The sequence below is a fragment of the Chiloscyllium plagiosum genome, chromosome 38 (assembly GCF_004010195.1).
Source record: "Chiloscyllium plagiosum isolate BGI_BamShark_2017 chromosome 38, ASM401019v2, whole genome shotgun sequence".
NCBI lineage: Eukaryota > Metazoa > Chordata > Chondrichthyes > Orectolobiformes > Hemiscylliidae > Chiloscyllium > Chiloscyllium plagiosum.
The window spans coordinates 433,814-443,638 of record NC_057747.1 but is presented as its reverse complement, the minus strand read 5'-3'; the positions used below and the strand labels follow the sequence as shown (position 1 = coordinate 443,638).

The 9,825-nt window shown below is 43.2% G+C and overlaps 1 protein-coding gene across 1 annotated transcript in view; it reads left to right on the top strand.

Moving 5' to 3' along the window:
- The first annotated feature begins 9,633 nt into the window (after positions 1–9,633).
- Positions 9,634–9,825, top strand: part of bms1 (BMS1 ribosome biogenesis factor) — a 117,745-nt gene continuing 117,553 nt past the window's right edge. The window contains exon 1 of the mRNA XM_043678628.1: positions 9,634–9,737. The gene's annotated coding sequence lies outside the window, so the exon portion shown is untranslated. The remainder of the gene's footprint in view (positions 9,738–9,825) is intronic.

The window sequence follows — 9,825 nt, the reverse complement described above, 5'->3', positions numbered from 1 at the left end:
CCTAAATGGCCGACCCCTTATTTTTAAGCTGTGTCCTCTGGTACGGGACTCACCCATTAGCGGAAACATGTTTCCTGCCTCCAGAAGTGTCCAATCTTTAATAATCTTATATGTCTCAATCAGATCCCTCTCAGTTGTCTAAACTCAAGGGTATACAAGCCCAGTCGTTCCAATCTTTCAACATAAGACAGTCCAGCCATTCAAGGAATTGACCTCGTGAACCTACGCTGCACTCCCTCAATAGCCAGAATGTCTTTCCTCAAATTTGGAGACCAGAACTGCACACAATATTCCAGGCAGTCTCATCAGGGCCCTGTACAGCTGCAGAAGAACCTCTTTGCTTCTATACTCAATCCCTCTTGTTATGAATGCCAGCATGCTATTAGCTTTCTTCACTACCTGCTGTACCTGCATGCTTGCCTTCATTGACTGATGTACAAGAACACCCAGATCTCTTTGTACTGCCCCTTTACCTAACTTGACTCCATTCAGGTAGTAATCTGTCTTCCTGTTCTTGCCACCAAAGTGGATAACCATATATTTATCCACATTAAACTGCATCTGCCATTCATCTGTCCACTCACCTGCCATTCCAGGTCACCCTTTAATCTCCTACCGTCCTCCTCACATTTCACCCTGCCACCCAGCTTTGTATCATCAGCAAATTTGCTAATGTTACTATTAAAACCATCTTCTATATCATTAATATATATTGTAAAAAGCTGCGGTCCCAGCACTGATCCCTGCGGTACCCCACTGGTCACCGCCTGCCATTCCGAAAGGGAGCCGTTTATCTTTGTTTCCTGTTAGCCAACCAATTTTCAATCCAAGTCAGTACTTTGCCCCCAATACCATGCTCCTTAATTTTGATCACTAACTTCCTATGTGGGACTTTATCAAAGGCTTTCTGAAAGTCCAGGTACACTAAATCCACTGGATCTCCCTTGTCCATCTTCAGAGTTACATCCTCAAAACATTCCAGAAGATTAGTCAAGCATGACTTCCTCTTCATAAATCCATGTTGACTCTGACCTATCCTGTTACTGCTATCCAGATGTGTCGTAATTTCATCCTTTATAATTGACTCCAGCATCTTTCCCACCACTGAGGTCAGACTATCTGGTCTATAATTTCCTGCTTTCTCTCTCGCTCCTTTCTTAAAAAGTGGTACAACATTAGCCACCATCCAATCAGCAGGATCTGATCCTGAATCTATCGAACTCTGGAAAATAATCACCAACGCATCCACGATTTCTAGAGCCACCTCCTTCAGTACCCTGGGATGTAGACCATCAGGCCCCGGGGACTTATCAGTCTTCAAACCTAACGGTCTCTACAACACCAATTCCTGGCAAATATAAATTCCCTTCAGTTAAGGTCCTTCAGCCACTGTTACCTCTGGGAGATTGTTTGACTCAATGGACCGAATGGCTTAATTTCTGCTCCCATGTCTTATGACCAATCACAATAACCTGCATCCACCTATCATTATCCTACCTACCTTGCCCCAGCCCCTCCCTCCATTCTTTCCTGAGCTCCCAAACCCCTCCTCAGTCCTGAAGAAGTGTCTTGACCTGAAACGTCAAATTCTCCATCTCCTTTTGCTGCCTGGCAACCAGAACTGAACACAATATTCCAAGTGTGCTCTAACCAGGATTTAATAAAGCTGCAGCATAACCTCACAGCTCTTAAACTCAATCCCCCTGCTAATGAAAGCCAACACACCAGAAGACTTCTCTATGGACATGGACACCAAGATCCCTCTGTTCCTCCACAATGCCAAGAAGCCTGCCTTTAATCCTGTATTCAGCATTCAAATTTGACCTTACAAAGTGAATGACTTCACACTTTTCCAGGTTGAACTCCATCTGCCACTTATCAGCCCAGCTCTACATCGTGTCAATGTCCCGTTGCAACCTACAACAGCCCTCCACACTATCCACAACTTATGAAAGGCTTTTGCCCGAAACGTCGATTTCGAAGCTCCTTGTATGCTGCCTGAATTGCTGTGCTCTTCCAGCACCACTGATCCAGAATCTGGTTTCCAGCAACTGCAGTCATTGTTTTAACTATCCACAACTTCCCCAACCTTCGTGTCATCGGCAAACCATCCTTCCACTTCCTCGTACCAGTCATTTACAAACATTACAAAGAGCAGAGGTCCCCGAACCAATCCCTGTGGAACACCACTGGTCACCAAGCTCAGGCTGAATACTTTCCATCTACCACTACCCCATAGGGTGAAAAGGTGGCTCGGTGGTTAGCGCTGCTGCCTCACAGCACCAGGGACCCAGGTTCGATTCCAGCCTCAGGTCACTGTCTGTGCGGAGTTTGTATATTCTGCCTGTGTCTGCGTGCGTTTCCCATGGGTGTTCTAGTTTCCTTCCACAATCCAAAGATGTGCAGTTTAGATGAATTGGCCATGCTAAATTGCCCATAGTGTTTAGGGATATGTAGGTTAGGTGCATTAATTCTTGGGTAAATATGGAGTAATAGGTTTGGGTGGGAGGGACGGTGTGGTCTTGTGGGGTTGATGGGCCAGTTTCCACACTGTAGGGATTCTAACATAATCTATCTTGAAGTCATTTCCTAAAGCTAGTTAACTTCACATTTAGATCTAAATGCTTTTTCTTCAATACTTTTATTAAGCGTTGGTTATATGTACCTATTTTTATGTTGTAATCTACCACAATGATTCTGAAGAATCATTAACTAGAACTTTTTAATATTTTGAGTAACCTTGATAAAACAACTATTTACTACAAAATAACCTGAGCTGTGTTTTTAAAGCTGCTTTGGAAGTTGACTGGGCAATATCCTGCACTTAGTGTTTATCTATTCATTCACTCACTGAGATAATTATTCTTTTATTAATGTAGACGAGGATTAATCGCTTGACTGTTTTGCAGACATGCTTTTATCAAAACTGTCTGGAATGGCATACTCATCGCGTTGGTGTACGTCTGTTCAAAGAGGCTGTGTATGTATTAAAGGCTGGAACAGACTGTTCATCTCATTTATCTCCTGTTGGCCATCTTATTTTTAAGGCAAAAGTGAGGACTGCAGATGCTGGAGATTAGAGTCGAGAGTGTGATACTGGAAATGCACAGCAGGTCAGATAGCATCCGAGGAACAGGAGAGTCGATGTTTCGAGTAAAAGCCCTTCATCAAGAATTAGGCTGTGATCCAAGGGGATGGTGAGATAAATGGGAGGGAGATGGGGCTGGGGAAAGGTAGCAGAGAGTGTGATACGTAGATGGAAGTGGAGGTAAAGGTGATAGGTCAGAGAGGAGGGTGGAGCGGGTAGGTGGGAAGGAAGACGAACAGGTAGGACAGGTCATGTGGGCGATTCCAAGTGGAAGGTTGGATCTGGGATCGGATCAGGGCGGGGGATATGAGGAAACTGGTGAAAATCACATTGACACCATGGGGTTGGAGGGTCCTAAGGCGGAAAATGAGGTTTTATTCCTCCAGGCGTCAGGTGGTTAGCTTCTTATTTTTAATGTTAGGCTGCCTTTTTGCTTATCAGAAATTTTGTATGAGCAGACGTGGGCCATTTTGTTATAAGCATGGACAGTATACCCCTTCTGACATATGGTTGCCACTGGTCTACATCTATTCCATATCTTAGTAAAATTTAGCAAGATCATCTCCTTAAATAGATTACCTTATTCAGATTTAAAACACTATTCTTAGACCTGATCTTCTCCCTTTCAAACTGGATAAAAAATTCAATCATATTGTGGTTGCTGATACCTGGGTGTGCCTTAACTCTGAAGTCATTTAATAATCTTATCACATTACACAATAAGTGTCATAGAACTTGCTGTCTAGTAGACTTGAGAATGTGCTGCTCTTAAAAAAATTCTCTCAAAAGCAATCTATGTACTCCTTATCTGGGCTACTACTGCCAATCTGATTTTTCCTGTTTATAAGATTAAAATCACCAATGATCATTGCTGTCTTTATCACAAACATCTAATATTTCTTCTTGTATACTTTGTCTTACATTTTGCTTGCAGTTTGGAGCCTGTAGACCTCTCTCATAAGTGACTTCTTTCTCCTCTTTTTCCTTATCTCCATTAAAACGTTAACCAATGAGGCAACAGGAAACAGTCTGCTGCAAAAACTCAGGAAATAATTATACTTAAGTTATAGATATTACTTATCAAAGCAGGACAGTGACTTCACAGGGTGCTAAATCTCTTCGTGATCTGTTGCTTAAGGCCAAGGTTAATACTTGGTTTCTCATCTGTCCCCAGTGCCTTGAAGGCTTTTCACTTTCAAATGGATAGTTTCAAACTTTGACACACGTTTTATTCATTGAATGCTATTGTTCATTAGTTCTTTCTGAACATTATCTCACAGCATGATATAGCACTACATTTTCATTGCCTTAAGGTCAATGAGACTTATTGATAATCAATTTTAAGGGGCATGTGGTCAGTCTCTAATTGGATGTTAACATGATAGGTATTGACTGATGTCACCTCCCACTATCTCCTGGCTGGTTTCCTAGGTTGTCAATTATCCATAGATCCATTCACTTCATTAAACTTTGTTATTATCATTACATCGAGATAAATATCCTTTTCCCTCTTTATAAAAAAGAAAAACGAGGCATATGCAATATGAACTCCCACCTATTTTTGTGTTATCTACAAACTTGTCAAAAGTACATGCACTTCGCTCAAAGTCACATGTATGTTGTAAATAATTGTTGCTAATCACTGGTCCCTTTGGCACTCCAATAGTTATAGGTTGCAAAAGTGAAAATGTCCCTTTATCCCAAACTTCTGTCACCTATTCTTAGCCAATCCTCTATCCTTGCTAACATTGAACCCTAACACTGTAAACACTTAAGTAGCCTAAATGTCTAGTACCACATTGAATGCCTTTCGGAAATCCAAATACAAACATCATCTGGTTTCCCCTTTAACTATTCTTTTTGTTCTCACCTTAAAGAATTCCAATAAATTTGTGAGGCATGATTTTCCATTCATGAAGCCATGTTGACTCTGCTTAATTTCATGCCATTCTAAAATGTACTGCTGTTTCATCCTGTATAAATATAACATTTTACCCAATAGCAGATTGTAAGCTAACTACAAATACATAAGGACAAGAGGGTAACAAGGGATAGAGTAGGGCCCCTCAAAGGTCAGCAAGGCAGCCTTTGTGTGGAGCCATAGGAGATGGGGGAGATACTAAACGAATATTTTGCATCAGTGTTTGCTGTGGAGAAGGACATGGAAGATATAGAATGTGGGAAATAGATGGTAACATCTTGAAAAATGTCCATATTACAGAGTTGGTGGTGCCTGATGTCTTGAAATGCATAAAAGTGAATAAATCCCCAGGACGTGATCAGGTTGAGCCTAGAACGCTGTGGGAAGCTTGGGAAGTGATTGCTAAGCCTCTTGCTGAGATACTTGTATCATCAATAGTCACAGGTGAGGTGCCGGAAGACTGGAGGTTGGCTAATGTGGTGCCAGTATTTAAGAAAGGTTGGAAAGGAAAAGCCAGGGAACTATAGACCAGTGAGCATAACATCAGTGGTGGGCAAGTTGTTGGAGGGAATCCTAAGGGACAAGATTTACATGTATTTGGAAAGGCAGGGATGGATTAGGGATAGTCAGCATGGCATTGTGCATGGGAAATCATGTCTCACAAAGTTGATTACGTTTCTTGAAGAAATAATACAGAGGATTGATGAGGCCAGAGCAGTGTACTGATCTATATATGGACTTCAGTAAGGCTTTTGATGAGATTCTTCATGGGAGACTGTTTTGCAAGGTTAGATCTCATGGAATACAGAGAGACCTAGCCATTTGGATACAGAACTCTCTCAAAGGTAGGTGACAGAGAGTGGTGGTGGAGGGTTGCTTTTCAGACTGGAAGCCTGTGACCAGTGGTGTGCCACAAGGATCAGTGCTGGGTCCACTGTTATTCATCATTTATGTGGATGATATTGATGTGAACATAGGAGATATAGTTAGTAAGTTTGTAGATGACACCAATTTGGAGGTGTAGTGGACAGCAAAGAAGGTTATCTCAGAGTACAAAGGGATCTTGACCAGATGGACCAATGGGCTAAGTAGTGGCAGATGGAGTTTAATTTAGACAAATGTGAGGTGCTGTAGAAATTTTCTGGCTGTCCTCTGTTTGGCTTGTCCTATGATTGTTGTGTTGTCCCAGTCGAATTTGAGGTCCTTGTCATCTGCGTGTGTGGCTACTAGGGACAGCTGGTTGTAGCATTTAGTGGCGAGTTGGTGTTCGTGAATGCAGTTTGTCCTATATAGTGTTACGTGCAGTCTTTGGATGGAACCTTGTAAACTACGTTTGTCTTGGACATGATGGGTATAGGGTCTTTGTCCTGGTGAGTTGTCTGAACGTGGCCGTCAGTTTATGAACTGTCATGAATCCCAGTGGTCTGAGAAGTCTGGGTGTCAGTTCCAAGATAAACATTTTTATATAAGGTAACATGGCTAGTGAGTTGTTTATCTGTTAGGCATCTGTGGATGAAGTTGCGGGGATGTCTGTTTTTGATGAATACTCTGTAGAGGAGTTCATCTTCCTTTCGTAGGCTGGGAGTGCTGCACTGTGTTGTAGCCCTTTTGAACAGGGTCCCAATATAGCTTCTGCTGTGTGCGTTTGGGTGGTTGCTGTTGTAGTTCAGGACTTGGTGAGTATGTGCGACTTTCCTGTACACTTTTGTGGTGCATTCACCATTCTGTGTTCTTTCTACCACCAGATCAAGGAATGTGAGTTGATTGTTAGTTTCCTCCTCTCTCATAAATCTGATCCCTGTGAGCATGGCATATGTTGTCAATTGAAATGAAAAGTGCTGTTACATCAAAGGAGACTGGTGTGTGTTCTCAGAAATGGGCCATGACAATCGAACTGGCCATCACCATTAGACAGGACAGAACCACAAACAGAAAGATAATGGCACTATGAGACAAAATGACTAATCTAGCCAACAGCAGAGAAGACAACATGACAGACACCTGGGTAAGAGACCTCGCCAACATACAGCTTACAGACACAGCAAATCCGTACTAGCCAAGGGACTCAACTACAAACATAGGGATGCAAAAACAACAGACTTCCTAGCTGCACTAGAATGTACGCTGAGAATTAACGGACTAACTGAAGAGATACAGCAAGCAGTCAAACCATTGTACCTTTACTAACAAAGAAAAGACAAATGTACAACCTCAACACCGAAGACACTCAAAAATGACAAGAACATAATCAAAGTATCAGCGAACAAGGGCAGAATGACAGTTATCATGGACAAGACCGAATATATTCAGACAGCAGAGAAACTACTTGCAGATACCAACACAGGGAGCATGACCCCACACCACAGCTAACCAATAGAATAAACAACGCACAACGGAACCTACCAAAAAAGGACTAATAACCAGGATTGACCTAGAAAGGCGCTTTTCCAGCAACACATTTTTAAGCTCTGATCTCCAGCATCTGCAGTCCTCACTTTCTCCTACAAAGGATGAAACCAGGAAGCAACAAACTTCAAGATTTTACAGATTACCCAAAGTACACAAACCAGACATACCATTGTGGCACTCCCTGAAACTCCATCACAAAAACTAGCAAAAGAACTTCAACAAACACTCCATACAATCATCACAGAAATCCCTAGACAACATTAAGAACATAAACATAGACAAGGATGATGCAATGGTCTGATTTGATATAATGGCACTGTTCACTTCAATTGACAAAACTTGAGCCAGAGAGACAATAGCCAACCTCCTGGACAAGCAGAACCAACAACATGATAGAGGAAACATATTCTACCCCACCAATCTCCTGATACAATGCATCATCCTCTGCCATCTGCAGTTAGACCCCACCACCAGAGATATATTTCCCAGTCCACCCTTATCAGCATTCTGCAGATATCATTTCCACAACTCTCACTATTAGGCCCATGCTTCATACCCACCCACCCTCCGTTCCTGGCAGCTTCCCTTGCCACCGCAAGAGGTATAAAACCTGCGCCCACACGTCCCCCCTCACCTGCATCCAAAGGACCCTTCCACATCCAGTAGAGATTTTCCTGCACATCCAAACACCTCATCTACTGTGTCTGTTGCTCTTGATGTGGTCTCCTCTACATTGGGGAGACTTGCAGAATGTTTCAGAGAACATCTCTGGGTCACACACACCCCACCACCGTGTGGCTGACCACTTCAACTCCCCTCCCACTCCACCAAGGACATGCAAGTCCTAGGCCTCCTCCACTGCCAGGTCCTAGCCACCTGACACTTGGAGGAAGAACTCATCTTCTGTTTTGGGACCTTCCAATCACATGGCATCAATGTCACCAGTTTCCTCTCTCTCCTCTGTACACCTCATCCCAGATCCAACCTTCCAAGTTGGCACTTCCCTCTTGAACTGTCCCACTTTTCTATCATCCTTTCCACCTATACACTCCACTCTGACCTATCACCATCACCCCCACCTGCATCTACCTATCGCCTTCCAAGCTACCATTCCCCCCCCAGTCCTGACGAAGGGCCTATGTCTGAAACGTTGACTCTCCTGCTCCTTTGATACTGACTGACCTGTTGTGCTTTTCCAGCGCCAAACCTTGCAACAATACAATGGGGAATCTATTAACTAGAACTGCATACTCAAGGACTACTGGACCTGTGCTTGACGAGACACCTTACAGTCAACAACCAAATATATGAATCGATCAATGGAACACCTATGGGCCCACCCATCTCTGGGTTCATAGCAGAAGCAGTGATGCAAAGACTTGAACAAACAGCCCTTCCACAAATCCATCCCAAACTCTGGATCAGATACGTGGACAACACTTTTGTTATCACTGAGAGAAATCGAGAACACACATCAGGGATCACAGGGATCAGATTTATGAGAGCGGAGGAAACCAACAATCAACACCCATTCCTAGATGTGGTAGTAGAAAAAAACACAGAAAGGTGTACAAGAAAGTTTCACACACTGACCAAGTCCTGAACTACAACAGCCACACCTGAAGGAGCAGCCCCCCCCCCCCCCCAGAAAGCTAGTACTTCCAAATCAACCTGTTGGACAATAACCTGGTGTTCTGTGATTTTTAACTTTGTCCACCCCAGTCCAATACCAGATCCTCCACATCATCATATTCACCCAGACTGAACCCACTGACATATTCATCTATTGCCAAGATCAGAGTGGTGCTGGAAAAGCACAGCAGGTCAGGCAACATCCGAGGAGCAGGAAAATCGACGTTTCGGGCAAAAGCTCTTCATCAGGAATTCATCTGTCGCTACCAGCTGAATATTGTCCAAATGGAATGTGTTTGTCACATGAGGGCTGTGAGTATAAACAAAAGCACTTAATCTTTGTGTGCAAAACAATTAAACAAAACAACGCTATTAAATGCACTATGATAAAAAGCACAATTATTTGAACAGGTCCCGATTTGTGCTATTCAAACCGCTTTCTACAGAGAAGCTATAAACATAAACATGAATGATCCGTCAGAACTAACAACAAAAAAATGTGAGAGAAACTATTCGGGTGAGAAAGAAAGGAAGGTGTGTGTGTCTGAGAAAGAGAGGAATTGTTGGGGAACGAATGAGCCGGGACCCGGAACCAATTAACGGGAATAGCGGAGGGCCGGATGGTTTCTGAGACAGACACGGACTTCCGGCAGAGACACCCCATCGGTTCAAAAAAACTTCACGTGGGTAAGGAACAGAGACAGCGAGAGAGAGGGAGGGAGGGAGGGGGGATAAGATGAGAAAGGGGGGAAAATGAGAGGTGGGATAAGGGGTG